The following is a 14,486-nucleotide window of genomic DNA, read 5'->3' as shown; positions in this document are numbered from 1 at the left end:
TTAGATAAGAAAAGGATCCATAGTGTATTTGATTTCTATAATCACTAACACTAAAGGAAAAGAGCTAAAAGACATTCCAGTAGTTTCCCAGTTTTCAGATGTATTTCCAGAAGAATTGCCCGGATTACCGCCAGACGGGGAAGTTGAATTCAGAATCCATCTGCTACCAGGAACAGCACCGATTGCCAAAGCACCTTACCGTTTAGCACCCGCTGAAATGCAAGAACTGAAGAAACAGTTGGACGAATTGTTGGAGAAAGGATTTATACAGCCAAGCTCATCGCCATGGGGAGCGCCAATATTGTTTGTTAAAAAGAAGGACGGATCAATGCGTATATGCATTGACTACCGAGAATTGAACAAAGTCACGATTAAGAATCGGTATCCATTACCGAGGATCGATGATCTGTTCGATCAACTTCAAGGAGCTCGATTTTTCTCTAAAATCGATTTAAGGTCAGGATATCATCAATTAAAGGTACAGGAAGAGGACATTCCTAAGACTGCATTCAGAACAAGGTATGGCCATTATGAATTTACTGCCGTGCCATTTGGTTTAACCAATGCCCCAGCCGCATTTATGGACATGATGAACCGAATATGTAAGCCATATTTGGATAAATTCATAATTGTTTTCATAGATGATACTCTAATTTACTCTAAGAGTAAAGAGGAACATGCAAACCACTTGCACCTACTTTTAAATCTATTAAGAAAGGAACAGTTGTATGCTAAGTTTTCCAAGTGTGAGTTTTGGTTAGAGCAGGTACAATTTTTTGGACACTTAGTTGATCATAAAGGAATTCATGTAGATCCAACAAAGATCGAGGCAATTACCAAATGGAAAGCCCCTGAGTCACCAACCGAGGTTAGAAGTTTCTTAGGATTGGCAAGTTATTATAGAAGATTTATTCGAGATTTTTCTAGAATAGCCATTTCTTTAACCAAGTTAACCTGTAAATCCATTAAGTTTGAATGGGGACCAAAACAAGAAGAAGCCTTTAAAATCCTTAAGCAAAGATTAACCCATGCACCCATACTAGCATTACCAGAAGGAACTGAAGATTTTGTAGTCTATTGTGACGCTTCTAAGTTAGGTTATGGATGTGTATTGATGCAACATCAAAAGGTGATAGCTTACGCATCTATACAACTTAAGAATCATGAAGAAAATTATTCAACCCATGATCTAGAGTTACGAGCCATAATTTTTGCCCTTAAGATTTGGAGACATTACATTTATGGTAGTAATTTTACCATATTCACTGACCATAAGAGTTTAAGGTATGTTTTTGGGCAAAAAGAGTTAAATATGAGACAAAGACGCTGGATGGAAATGCTTAGTGATTATGATTGTGATATCCAGTATCATGCAGGGAAAGCAAATGTAGTGGCTGATGCTTTAAGTCGAAAGTATCATGAAAAGCCAAAAAGGGTACGTTCTCTTAAATTAAATCTACAAGTAGATTTAAACGATCAAATTAGAAAAGCACAAGGATCAGTAATCAAGAATGATACTAAAAAATTAAAAGGAATGATTAAAGAATTAGAACAAGGAACAGATGGAATTTGGAGATTCCATAAAAAGAGAATGTGGATACCTAAATTAGGAAATTTACGCCACCGTATATTAGAAGAAGCCCATAAGTCTAAATATACGATGCATCCAGGAAGTGATAAGATGTATCGGGATTTAAGGAAAAATTTCTGGTGGATAGGAATGAAAAAGGTTATAGCAGCTTATGTTTCTAAGTGTTTAACTTGTTCACAAGTTAAAGCTGAACACCAGAAACCCTCAGGATTGTTGCAACAGTTAGAAATGCCAGTGTGGAAATGGGAATTGATAACAATGGATTTTGTTACCAAGTTACCCAAAACAAGAAAAGGTAATGATACAATCTGGGTGATTGTAGATAGGCTAACCAAGTCAGCCCATTTCTTACCAATGAAAGAAACTTTCATTATGGAACAGATAGCTAAATTGTATGTAAATGAAATTGTTTCATTACATGGAATACCTTTATCAATTGTTTCTGATAGGGATAGCCGCTTTACCTCTCATTTTTGGGCAAGTTTCCAAAAAGCCATGAGACCCAAGTTAAATTTAAGCACAACATACCATCCTCAAACGGACGGACAAAGTGAAAGAACAATTCAGACAATGGAAGACATGCTTAGAGCTTGTGTAATTGACTTCGGAGGTAATTGTGACGATCACTTACCTTAGTAGAATTTTCTTATAATAAAATTATCACACAAGTATCAATGTTGCACCATTCGAAGCGCTTTATGGACAAAAGTGCAGAACCCCAGTCTGTTGGGTAGAAATTGGGGAAAAACAACTATCTGGACCTGAAATAGTGCAAGAAACAACCGACAAAATCATTCAAGTCAAGGAACGACTGAAAGCAGCACATGATCGACAGAAGAGCTACGCTAATAACAGACGTAAGCCGTTAAAATTCCAGATAGGTGACAAGGTATTGTTAAAAGTCTCTCCTTGGAAAGGAGTAGTCAGATTCATCAAGAGGGGAAAGCTAAGTCCTAGGTATGTTGGACCTTTTGAGATAATTAGAAGAATAGGACCTGTAGCCTATCAGCTACAACTACCAGTGGAAATGGCAGGAGTACATGATGTATTTCATGTATTGATGTGTGTAAAATGCAACATATAAATCACATCAATTAAGGCATAAAACTAACCCTTTTTAAGTACTAATGTTGGAAAAAGAGTGTTTTTGTCTTCCTTTTGTATTTTCAGGATGAAATGAGCTCAAAATCACAAAAGAAGCAAAAAGACAACTAATTCTACCATAAATACAAGAAAAGGAACAAAAGTAGACTGCCCGGACCCTCAACGGCACCTCCCAAAGCAAAGGAGAAGAAACAGAGTCTGAACACGCCCCGTGTCCAGCGAACACGGGGGCGTGCCCAGGAAGCAGCAGAAAAGACAAACCAGTAGAAGTTTCCATTGCCCACCACGGGGCCGTGTCCAGCGGGCACGGGGGCGTGGTGAAAGTACAGCAGGCGCATTAATTGTAATTCGCAATTACAATTAATGAAGAGAGAGAATGTCAGACGGGCACGGGGCCGTGTCCAGCGGACACGGGGCCGTGTCCAGCCTTCTGTTCAGCCTATAAATAGAGAAGCTTGGCTTCATTTTCTCTCATCCCTTGGCACACCACCTCTCTCACACTTCATCCACCACCCACCACCACCATAACACCATCATCCACCACCATCATCCATTGTCCATCGTAGAGTGTGTGAGTCGTCTCGGGATCCAAGATTGATCGTAAGAGTTCTTGACAATCAAGGCCATGTTTGCCTAAGTCTCTTACATCACTTGGTGAAGACAAGTGTTTAGTATAATACTTTTTATTTTTAATCTTTTGCACTTTTTATTTGGTTTTGTATTAATGACTTTAATAACTAGTTACTTATGTTGAAGGTGATCTTTCCTTATCGTTTGTCCGTGGTGTCTTGGCATTATTTTACTGTCTATATAAAATAAAAGATTTTCATCATTCATATCTCCACGGTCTATATGGAGGTATGTTGGCTACCTGGTCGGGGGTTAAGGGAACGGTTTGGTAAGGGTCTTGCCCTTGTTCAGCGTTTAGAGGTCCTGCTTGGGACCTGGGTCAATTTTAGTAGGATCTCCTTCAATGCCCATAGGTATTGGATGGCGGGGATCCAAACTCTTTGACCCCCTCATAAGTTAACTACTATTAATACTATAACCCGGCTATTTAGGACTGTATCCCTGCTGACTCAGACTACTTAGCCGAGGGTAACGTCACCGCCAAAAGCGGGGCCTACCACAATTTGCATTAATAACTTAATTCATTATCTTTCAATAATCCGACCCTTTAGGATTGTATCCTTGCTGACTCAAACTACTGGGTTGAGGGTAACGTCGCCTTCAAAAGAGGGGCCTACTACAATAACTAAGATAATCTCTTAAACAAGTGCAAAAGTGCAAAAATAATCAAAGGTTATACTAATACACGTGTCGGATCCAAGTGATTCATCTTGTCTATCTGTTTTTATTTTATTTTTATTTTCAGCATTTAGTTAGTTTTTATTTTTCTTAGTTTAAAACATTTTTCTAACTTTTTGATTTGATTAGACGTTGAGGATAAACCGGTATTAAAAGCTCTTGTGTCCTTGGACGACCTCGGTATCTTACCAACACTATACTACGTCCACGATGGGTGCACTTGCCCATATGTGTGTTTAGTGTTAGTGAATATCGTGTTTTATAAATTTAAAACTTGGCTAAAAGTGTAAAAAAAGGGGCTTAAATACTCATCAAAATTATATACACACCGACACACATCAGTATCTAATCTCAAGAAATGCCTAGCTGATGAATCACTTGTAGTGCCTCTTAAGGACATAGAGGTAAATGAACAACTTAAGTTTGTAGAGAGGCCTCTACAGATTGAAGACAGGAAAGTTAAGAATCTCAAGCATAAGAGATTAGTTCTGGTCAAAGTAAAGTGGGACTCCAAAAGAGGACCTGAGTACACATGGGAGCTTGAATCAGAAATGCAAAAGATGCACTTGTTCCAGTAGATCTCGAGGACGAGCTCTAAAATAAGGTGGGGAGGATGTGACAACCCTCAAGAAAACCGACACCCTCGATTAATTTTCCGACACCCTACAAATATTTAAAATATCCTAAAATGTCTTTAAATATACACCTCGTATGTGAAACCCAAGACCAAAATACACTATAGCATTAAAAAAATAAAATAAAAATCAAAATTTTAAGTTGAGGCGGGCCGCGTAGACCCACCCCAACATTTACGCGGGCGGTATTAGGATCAGAACTTGATCCCGTTTGTTTTCTTTAGTTCAGGCGGGCCGCGTAAGCTTAAGCTTACTTTTACGCTGGCCGCTAGAGTCTTAGAATGTGGCGTAGCCCGGTGACGACACGTGTCATCAACGTGTTGAACCTATGCGTGACCCGGATCAGCTACGCCTAGACCCCTAGGCCTCGCGAGCCGCGTAAGCCCGTGTTGTCTTTTACGCGGGCCGCGAGAAAGGGAGATTACAGCCCTATATAAGAAGGGCATCAACTTTCAGTTTCCGTCGCTCAATTTCGAAATCTCTCTCTCTTAATTCTGAATAGTAGAAGTTATAGTCGGGTCTAATACCCCCCTAAATAGCAAGGTTCTGCTACGATGTAAGTATTATAACCCCTGGAGACGTATTAGATACTCTGCCCGATTGATCTAGGGTTCCGTAACGGTTGTCGTGGTTCTGCCCGACGTAGTCGTTGGAATGCCGTCTCGGGGAGGGTATTACTAATGTTAAAATGGGTTATTATACTAACACACGTGCATTTGTGTAATTGATAGATTATTCCCAGGAAATTCTTACTAAAAACCCTAAGACAGCAATGTGAGTAATCCTCTTTTTGTTAAATGTTTTTACAAAACCTCACTTAATTAAATATATACCAAGCAGTTATTGAGTATTTGTAATAATACAATTATAGTGGGTATGTTGGGGTTTTGTATACAAAATTTGTTACTGGCGTGGTGACATTCCACAAGTTGAGTATGACAGTACCACTGATGTTAATTGTTATATCTTGGAAACAAATGTAATTGTGGATGCGCCCTCAATACTGTAAAATGATTGGTATTTCAACTTGATTAAACTGGGATTCACTCACTAGTATTTCCCACTGACAAAATGTTTTTAAAACGCGTTTCAGGTAACAAAATGTGAAAGCCAAATAGAAGCCAGCTGGACAGCACTGAAGGCTTGGAAAAGTGGCAATAAAGTTACCTAAAAGAAATAGATGTTTTTCTTAAATAAAAATAGGGTTTATTCCTATGAAAGTGTGTATGCTGAAAACTTGGGTTTTTCCCATGTGTTTAATGTTATAAAGTGTGGTGGTTTACTCTGATAAAATATTTCCTAACTACGGTCCTGATGAAAATTTCCGCTGCCAAATTAAATAATAACGCGATACCATCGAAACTGGCTCGCGGCCGCCCGTTCCCGGGAATTTGGATCGGGGGTTGCGACAGATCAACCGATGAGATGGTCTCAATTGTAGTTGATGCAGTCCGATTGGCCTCCTGGATCACTTTCCCCGTTTGCTCTGCTGCATCTACTACTGTCTAAAATAGAAACAATCATTAATGTAATAATCAAAATGTACATATCAACATATGGGTGCTGATTAAGTACCTTAGCAGCACTTTAAACAGGCTCAGTATCAAACCCGGAACTCTGAATCGCTTCTTATGCTTTCTTTGATGTCTCTGCCAGTTAATCTTCAGTATTCCCAAAATGCCCCTGCCTATTATCACATCACATATCTTCAAGCAACCATTAGACCAGTTTAGCAAAATATTATGGGCTTCACACAATTGATTAATGCTGCTCTTCAAAATATTATGTCTAAAACTGCCTAAACCTCAACCATTTTAGTAGTCTCCAAATGTCTAAACTCGCATTCAATATCAATATAAAGACCACAAAGCAAACCAACATAAGGTTTCAATTAAAATTTGATGAAGACTAAACCATCAAGATAGTTTTATATTCGATCGATTATCACATCAGTGATGATATGTGCTAGATTTTTTTTAGCTAAAACAGAACTGACATCATCATCTAAAGATTCCAATCATAACTTGAACACGACATTACGTAGTAGAATTACCAATTGAGAAACAAACTGAAACTAACCTATATCACTGTCAAAATAGAAGTCCACCATGTAAAAACACAACAAACACATAAATTCAGGTATCGTGAACATCAAATCTAGTTGTAACAATGGTTTCAAACATATGTTTTCTCCACAAAACATTGTTTTAACCCAGTGTTTCAAACCACTGTTTTAACCCAATAGTGGTTTCAAATCACCATTTTAACCCAACAGTGGTTTCAACCATTGTTTTCTCCACAAAACACTGTTTTAACCCAACAGTGGTTTCAAACACTGTTTTAACCAAAAACAGTGGTTTCACTTTTTCTAAATTCTGACTAATTGAAATTCACACCAAAACATCCGAACACACCTGCACTCATAATCAACTTCTAATTTCTAAATTCTCACATGTAACTTCTTTTTATCCTAGAATCAACAAACAATTTAATTAATAACTAAAACATACTTGTCCATAATTGATAGAAGATACTTCCAGATGTTCAACAATCAGAGTCGATCTATTCCCTTTTAAGCTCCAATAAGATATTTTTTTAGTAAAATAAATATAAATATTAATCATGAAATGAAATAACAGTCCTTGATTTTAACTGGGCAACACAAACTTATACAATTCTAGACTAAATCAAATACTAAAAACATGATAATAACTTTGCAAATTACAAATACTAAATCAATGGAAATGAATACAAATTTATAACATGCATGTTGAAAACAAAAGATGTGGTTCTAAATTTTGACAATAAACACAAAAGTAAAAGCTAAAGAAGTTGGATAGCTAAGAATAGGATTACCTTTGACCAGATATACGCACACGCCTTGATCGAACTTGAGACTGTACACAAGCTAATGCAATGATTTATCACAAAATATAAAGCAATAATAATACTAATTAAGAAAAACTCTACCACAATATATACCCATATTAATTATAGAAAATTAAACAAACCTAAAAAGTAGATGCGAAAATTGGATATGTAAAACATCGATTCATGTTATGCAGCCACCATTCCATCTTATGCAACTGGTTTATACAGCTTCTTCACCATTTTCCTGTATTCTGCATACGTCATATCAATTTTATCATTACGGACGATCTCCAAGATCAACTTGTCTGGTAGCTCAACCTAACGATAAATCACAAAATTTTCACTTCAAACTATAATTTTTTTAATAAATACATGAACTTCAAAGGTATATACAAACTTTTGGAATCACGCAAAATCTCAAACATGATAAATTACTTCAGAAGAAATAAACGGACAAACATTACGGATATATATGATCGAGAACATCAATCACGATTCGAGAGGATCGAGTTGAAAAATACATGGTTAAGAAGAAGGTTCAAAGCAATCAGAATGCACTGCATTGAGAAAGTTAGTAAAAAAATTAGACCAAAAAAACTTTAAAATGAAAATTTAAACATAATTAATGTCTTTTAAAACATCTAGTGGGCAAACTCTACGTACTAAAGTTTAAGAACTAACAAAACAACCAAGCAGAATCAAACTATTAATACCCAATTCCCTTTTTAGTCAGAATCAGTAAAAATTAGAACAAATAAGCCTAAAATGTCAACTTTAACATAACTGATGACTTTTGACACACACCCGGTGCTCCTGATGGGCAAACTCCTCAAGCTATAATTGAAGAACTTACAAAGAAACAGGACGTAATCAAACTATCAAGCCCCACTACCTTTTCAAGTCAGAAATAAGTAAAAACAATAGATCAAATAAGCTTCAAAATGCCAACTTTAACATAACTGAAGACCTAGTGGGCAGACTTTTCATACTAAAATTAAAGAACTAACAAACAAAACTAAACATAATTAAACTATCAAGGATGTCAAATAAAAAAATGTGTGGACAATACCTGTCGTACTACTTGAAGGCATGGTACTCTCAAAACTCCGTATGCAGGTCTCTCCCAAAATTGGAACATTTGGATTTGTGCTTGCCATTGTGTTGGTTTGTGTCATCTTTGTCCTGAAATTTAAATCTTTTTAGCATAATAGAACCAATTTGAATAAAATATATGGAGTGTTGGAAATCATTATAACTAATCCAATTACAACTGTTTTTGAACAACATATTCTAAATTTGATTATATATACTTGGTCACATTAAAAACCCATTCCCACAAAAGTGAGTTTTGAGCCTTTATTGAGCATAAAAATATACATATTTAGACTAAATGCTCATTTTTCGTTTCTTGTGTGAATAGCCGCTCGGTTCTTACAAATCTAGAACTTGCCACGACGATACATTCCCGGTCCTTACCAACTTAAACCCAAGTAAGTAAATGATGGAGGCATTAGGACTAACCATTTTCTTTCAAAACCATTATTTTTCATTTTTTTTATTACCTACCCAAAATCCCCCTAGATAGCCCCTTTGAGCCTAAACCTTTCATTTCATTACCCCAAAACCCTTTTTACCCACCAAAAACCTTTTTATTTTTCACCCTTTATTTTAGTAACAAGCTCGCTTTTTCGTAAACTCACCTTTTTATGTGACGATCAAAAAAAAAAAAATTGATGATGAAGTCAAAAACAAACAAAAGCTATAAAAAAAAAGCTTGTTTGGAGAAATACTTCAAAATAAAAAGTCACTAAAAACAAGGTATTTTACGAAAACCGACGCTTGTTACGATTTTCGCCCTTTTTACTAACCACTAACCAACCACCCACCTTTAACCCAAGCCTAACCCTTCACCCAAAAGTCCTCTTGATATTTACAAAGGTAAAAAGTTAAAAAGGAGGAGGATTGATTGCTTGGCAAGCCTATGGAAGGCGTAAGTTTCGTGCCGCTCTCGAGTGATTCACTAAAATATACACCTTCGGCCGAGTGTTGAGTGATCTCCCGTGAGGTATGTGAACTTGTATATAAATGGAATTTTAATAAGGCATGATATGCCCAAATAAATAATTTATCTTATGAAACGTGCAAATAAATCATAACGAATAGGATTGTAAATAAATAAAAATAAAACTTACAAAGACCTTGGATTCCCGACACTCTAGGACAAGCTAAAAACTTCTCTTCTACCTATTCCATTTGGGAGTGTAAGCCACATTTAAAGAGTTTTGCTTGAGGACAAGCAAAAGTTCAAGTGTGGGGGTATTTGATGTGTGTAAAATGCAACATATAAATCACATCAATTAAGGCATAAAACTAACCCTTTTTAAGTACTAATGTTGGAAAAAGAGTGTTTTTGTCTTCCTTTTGTATTTTCAGGATGAAATGAGCTCAAAATCACAAAAGAAGCAAAAAGACAACTAATTCTACCATAAATACAAGAAAAGGAACAAAAGTAGACTGCCCGGACCCTCAACGGCACCTCCCAAAGCAAAGGAGAAGAAACAGAGTCTGAACACGCCCCGTGTCCAGCGAACACGGGGGCGTGCCCAGGAAGCAGCAGAAAAGACAAACCAGTAGAAGCTTCCATTGCCCACCACGGGGCCGTGTCCAGCGGGCACGGGGGCGTGGTGAAAGTACAGCAGGCGCATTAATTGTAATTCTCAATTACAATTAATGAAGAGAGAGAATGTCAGACGGGCACGGGGCCGTGTCCAGCGGACACGGGGCCGTGTCCAGCCTTCTGTTCAGCCTATAAATAGAGAAGCTTAGCTTCATTTTCTCTCATCCCTTGGCACACCACCTCTCTCACACTTCATCCACCACCCACCACCACCATAACACCATCATCCACCACCATCATCCATTGTCCATCGTAGAGTGTGTGAGTCGTCTCGGGATCCAAGATTGATCGTAAGAGTTCTTGACAATCAAGGCCATGTTTGCCTAAGTCTCTTACATCACTTGGTGAAGACAAGTGTTTAGTATAATACTTTTTATTTTTAATCTTTTGCACTTTTTATTTGGTTTTGTATTAATGACTTTAATAACTAGTTACTTATGTAGAAGGTGATCTTTCCTTATCGTTTGTCCGTGGTGTCTTGGCATTATTTTACTGTCTATATAAAATAAAAGATTTTCATCATTCATATCTCCACGGTCTATATGGAGGTATGTTGGCTACCTGGTCGGGGGTTAAGGGAACGGTTTGGTAAGGGTCTTGCCCTTGTTCAGCGTTTAGAGGTCCTGCTTGGGACCTGGGTCAATTTTAGTAGGATCTCCTTCAATGCCCATAGGTATTGGATGGCGGGGATCCAAACTCTTTGACCCCCTCATAAGTTAACTACTATTAATACTATAACCCGGCTATTTAGGACTGTATCCCTGCTGACTCAGACTACTTAGCCGAGGGTAACGTCACCGCCAAAAGCGGGGCCTACCACAATTTGCATTAATAACTTAATTCATTATCTTTCAATAATCCGACCCTTTAGGATTGTATCCTTGCTGACTCAAACTACTGGGTTGAGGGTAACGTCGCCTTCAAAAGAGGGGCCTACTACAATAACTAAGATAATCTCTTAAACAAGTGCAAAAGTGCAAAAATAATCAAAGGTTATAGTAATACACGTGTCGGATCCAAGTGATTCATCTTGTCTATCTGTTTTTATTTTATTTTTATTTTCAGCATTTAGTTAGTTTTTATTTTTCTTAGTTTAAAACATTTTTCTAACTTTTTGATTTGATTAGACGTTGAGGATAAACCGGTATTAAAAGCTCTTGTGTCCTTGGACGACCTCGGTATCTTACCAACACTATACTACGTCCACGATGGGTGCACTTGCCCATATGTGTGTTTAGTGTTAGTGAATATCGTGTTTTATAAATTTAAAACTTGGCTAAAAGTGTAAAAAAAAAGGGGCTTAAATACTCATCAAAATTATATACACACCGACACACATCAAGTTTTTGGCGCCGCTGCCGGGGACACAAGGATTTTAAGAAAGTTAGGAATCAGCGGCCTAATCATATTTTTATTTTTCTTTAATTTTTAGGATTTTTTTTTAGTTTTTCAGCTTCTGCAGAGCTCAACACGGGGCCGTGCCTGGTTGGACACGGGCCGTGCTCAGCATCGTTACTGGCAGTTTTTGTTTTTCAAGTTACAGAAGGCTGACCACGGGGCCGTGCCGGTGCAACACGGGGCCGTGTCCAACTTCCAGTAACTGGGATCTGAAAAAACAATCACTGTAATTCCGACCACGGGGCCGTGTTCGCTCAACACGGGGCCGTGGTGAACCTTCTGACCATCATTCTTTTCTGTTTTTATTGCAGGACTTGGAACCCGATGCCAACCTCACGTAGTGTATGAACTCCAGTTCCAATAAAGACATAAAAGAACCATTAGAAGAACCCGAACGCTTTCTCAGAAAAAGGTTAAAAGCCAAAAACCAAGAGAAGGTTTCGGGTGATCCACCTCCAATGGCGGACCAACGTACCCTTATGGATTATCTACGGCCCACCGTAGGTAATCTAGGCGCCGCTATCAATGCTCCGAATGTCGAAGCCAATAACTTCGAGCTTCGACCGCGTTTGATACAAATGCTCCAAAACTCCGCAACCTTCCACGGGCTTGCGGACGATGATCCCCATCTACATATAACTAATTTCTTAGAAATATGTGATACCTTTCGGATCAATGGAGCATCAAACGACGCCATCCGCCTCCGTATGTTTCCATTCTCACTAAAAGACCGAGCGAAAGCTTGGCTCAACGCCCTCCCAGCTGGTTCGGTAAACACCTGGGATGAACTAGCCCAAAAATTTCTATATAAGTATTTCCCTCCTGCTAAAACTGCTAAATTAATGACTGAAATTAATACATACTCACAAGAGGACGGGGAATCCTTATATGAAACTTGGGAAAGGTTCAAAGAGCTATTACGCAAGTGTCCCCATCACGGCCTCGCAATATGGCAACAAGTATCCACTTTCTACAATGGATTGTTGCCACACACTAGGCAGACACTTGATTCTAGCTCCGGGGGACTTTTAGGTAACCGACGCCCACATGAAATATATAATCAGATTGAGGAAATTGCTCAAACCAATTTTCAATGGCACACCCCCCGGGGAAATAAGTCTATCGCCCCGGGCGCCCATAAGGTCGACGAAAGCACTTCTTTACAAGCCCAAATTGAGGCCCTTTCTTCAAAAATAAAAAAATTAGAAATGACAAAAACCGTCTCGGTTATGGCTTGTGAAGGGTGTGGTGGGTCACATGCAAATTGGAGTTGCATGAAAGAAACGGACGATCAACAAGAAATGGTAAACTACATTGATAATAGACCTAGGCCGTCAGGTCCTCCAACGGGAACTTACAACCAAGGATGGCGAAACCACCCAAACCTTGGTTGGAGGGAACCCGGCAATAGTAGTAACCAACAAACCCAACGAACAAACTTTCAGCAATCAAGAAATGAGTCACAAAATTTCACTCAACAACAAGGTGGACGAGAAAGGCTCGAAGATACTATATCTCGCCTCGTCTCTGACACTGATAAGAAAAACTCGGAAAGATTTCTACAATTAGAGTCTAATTTTAGGAATCAACAAGCTAGCATTCAAAACATAGAAAAACAAATAAATCAAATAGCTCAAAACTTTTCCGAGAGACCGCAAGGCGTATTACCTAGCAATACCGAAACAAACCCAAAGGCGCAAGTTCACCTCATCACACTACGAAACCGCACCGTAGGGCCTGCAGAAGTACCGCCACCTACGGAAGAAACAATGCCAACACCTCTGCAGGAAAAGAACTCTCCTCCATCACCAGAGCCTACCAAGGCTCCTCGAGTTCCGTACCCCGGTAGGTTAATGCGTCAAAAGACCAATGAGCAATTCGCAAAATTCGAAAGTCTGTTAAAACAGTTGCATGTCAACATTCCTTTTATCGAAGTCCTAACCCAAATGCCCAATAGGGGAATCACCCGTTCGCAATGCCTTGGCCGACCTAGGGGCTAGCATTAACCTCATGCCCTCATCAATGTTCAAAAGGCTTGGCTTGGGAACCACGAGCCCTACAAAAATAAGCATACAACTCGCTGATCGATCCGTCAAGTTCCCACAAGGTGTCATCGAGAATGTCTTGGTAAGGGTAAGCAGATTCGTTTATCCAGTTGACTTTGTCATACTCGATATGGAGGAAGACACCGAGGTCCCCCTTATACTAGGGAGACCCTTCCTTGCCACGGCACAAGCAGTGGTAGACATGAATGACGGGACACTCACTTTGAGGTATGGGGATGATGAGGTGAAGTTCGGAGTTGGGAAGAGAATAGAGGACGACGACCCAGTCAATTACATGAAGGTTATTGATTCGAGCCTGGATGCCGCTCTCCGACGGTGTAACATGGGAAGCCAGGCATCCCACTCAGAAGATATATAACCTCGACTCGGGTCTAGCCAAGGACCCTTATAAACGTGGCGCACCACGGAGGCATTCCGCGGAACTATCCTTAGTTTAGTTTAATCTTTTAGTTTTTGCGGAATAAAACACACTCATGGTGGTAATGGATGAAAAAGGGAACGAGAAAAATGGAACCATGCAAGAAGAACAGAGCAACCCGACAAAAATCTCCATCACAGAAGGCTCAACACGGGCCGTGCCCAACCAACACGGCCCCGTGCTGAGCCCCCTGCAGAAAATCACCCAGTTCAGGTAACTGGACACGGGCCGTGTTCAGCGGACACGCCCCCGTGTCCAGGCTTCTGTTTCAATTCTCTAATTTTTGTTACTGGCACTTGACCACGGGGCCGTGCCCGGTCAACACGGGGCCGTGTCCAGGATGCCAGTAACACAAAACTTTGCTTTTAAACCCACTTTTACACATTCTAATCAACCAATAACTTTATTTTTGGACACA

General features: G+C 39.1%; 1 non-coding gene across 1 annotated transcript; it reads right to left on the bottom strand.

Annotated features, from left to right (window-relative positions):
- Positions 1-12,420: 12,420 nt before the first annotated feature.
- LOC118488670 lies at positions 12,421-12,527 on the bottom strand. The gene has a single exon (XR_004885214.1). It is a non-coding gene; the product is annotated as a small nucleolar RNA R71 (small nucleolar RNA).
- Positions 12,528-14,486: the final 1,959 nt, after the last annotated feature.

This window comes from Helianthus annuus, chromosome 16 (assembly GCF_002127325.2).
Source record: "Helianthus annuus cultivar XRQ/B chromosome 16, HanXRQr2.0-SUNRISE, whole genome shotgun sequence".
Classification (NCBI taxonomy): domain Eukaryota; kingdom Viridiplantae; phylum Streptophyta; class Magnoliopsida; order Asterales; family Asteraceae; genus Helianthus; species Helianthus annuus.
Note: the sequence above shows the minus strand (reverse complement) of the source record. Positions and strands in the feature narration are given on the sequence as shown.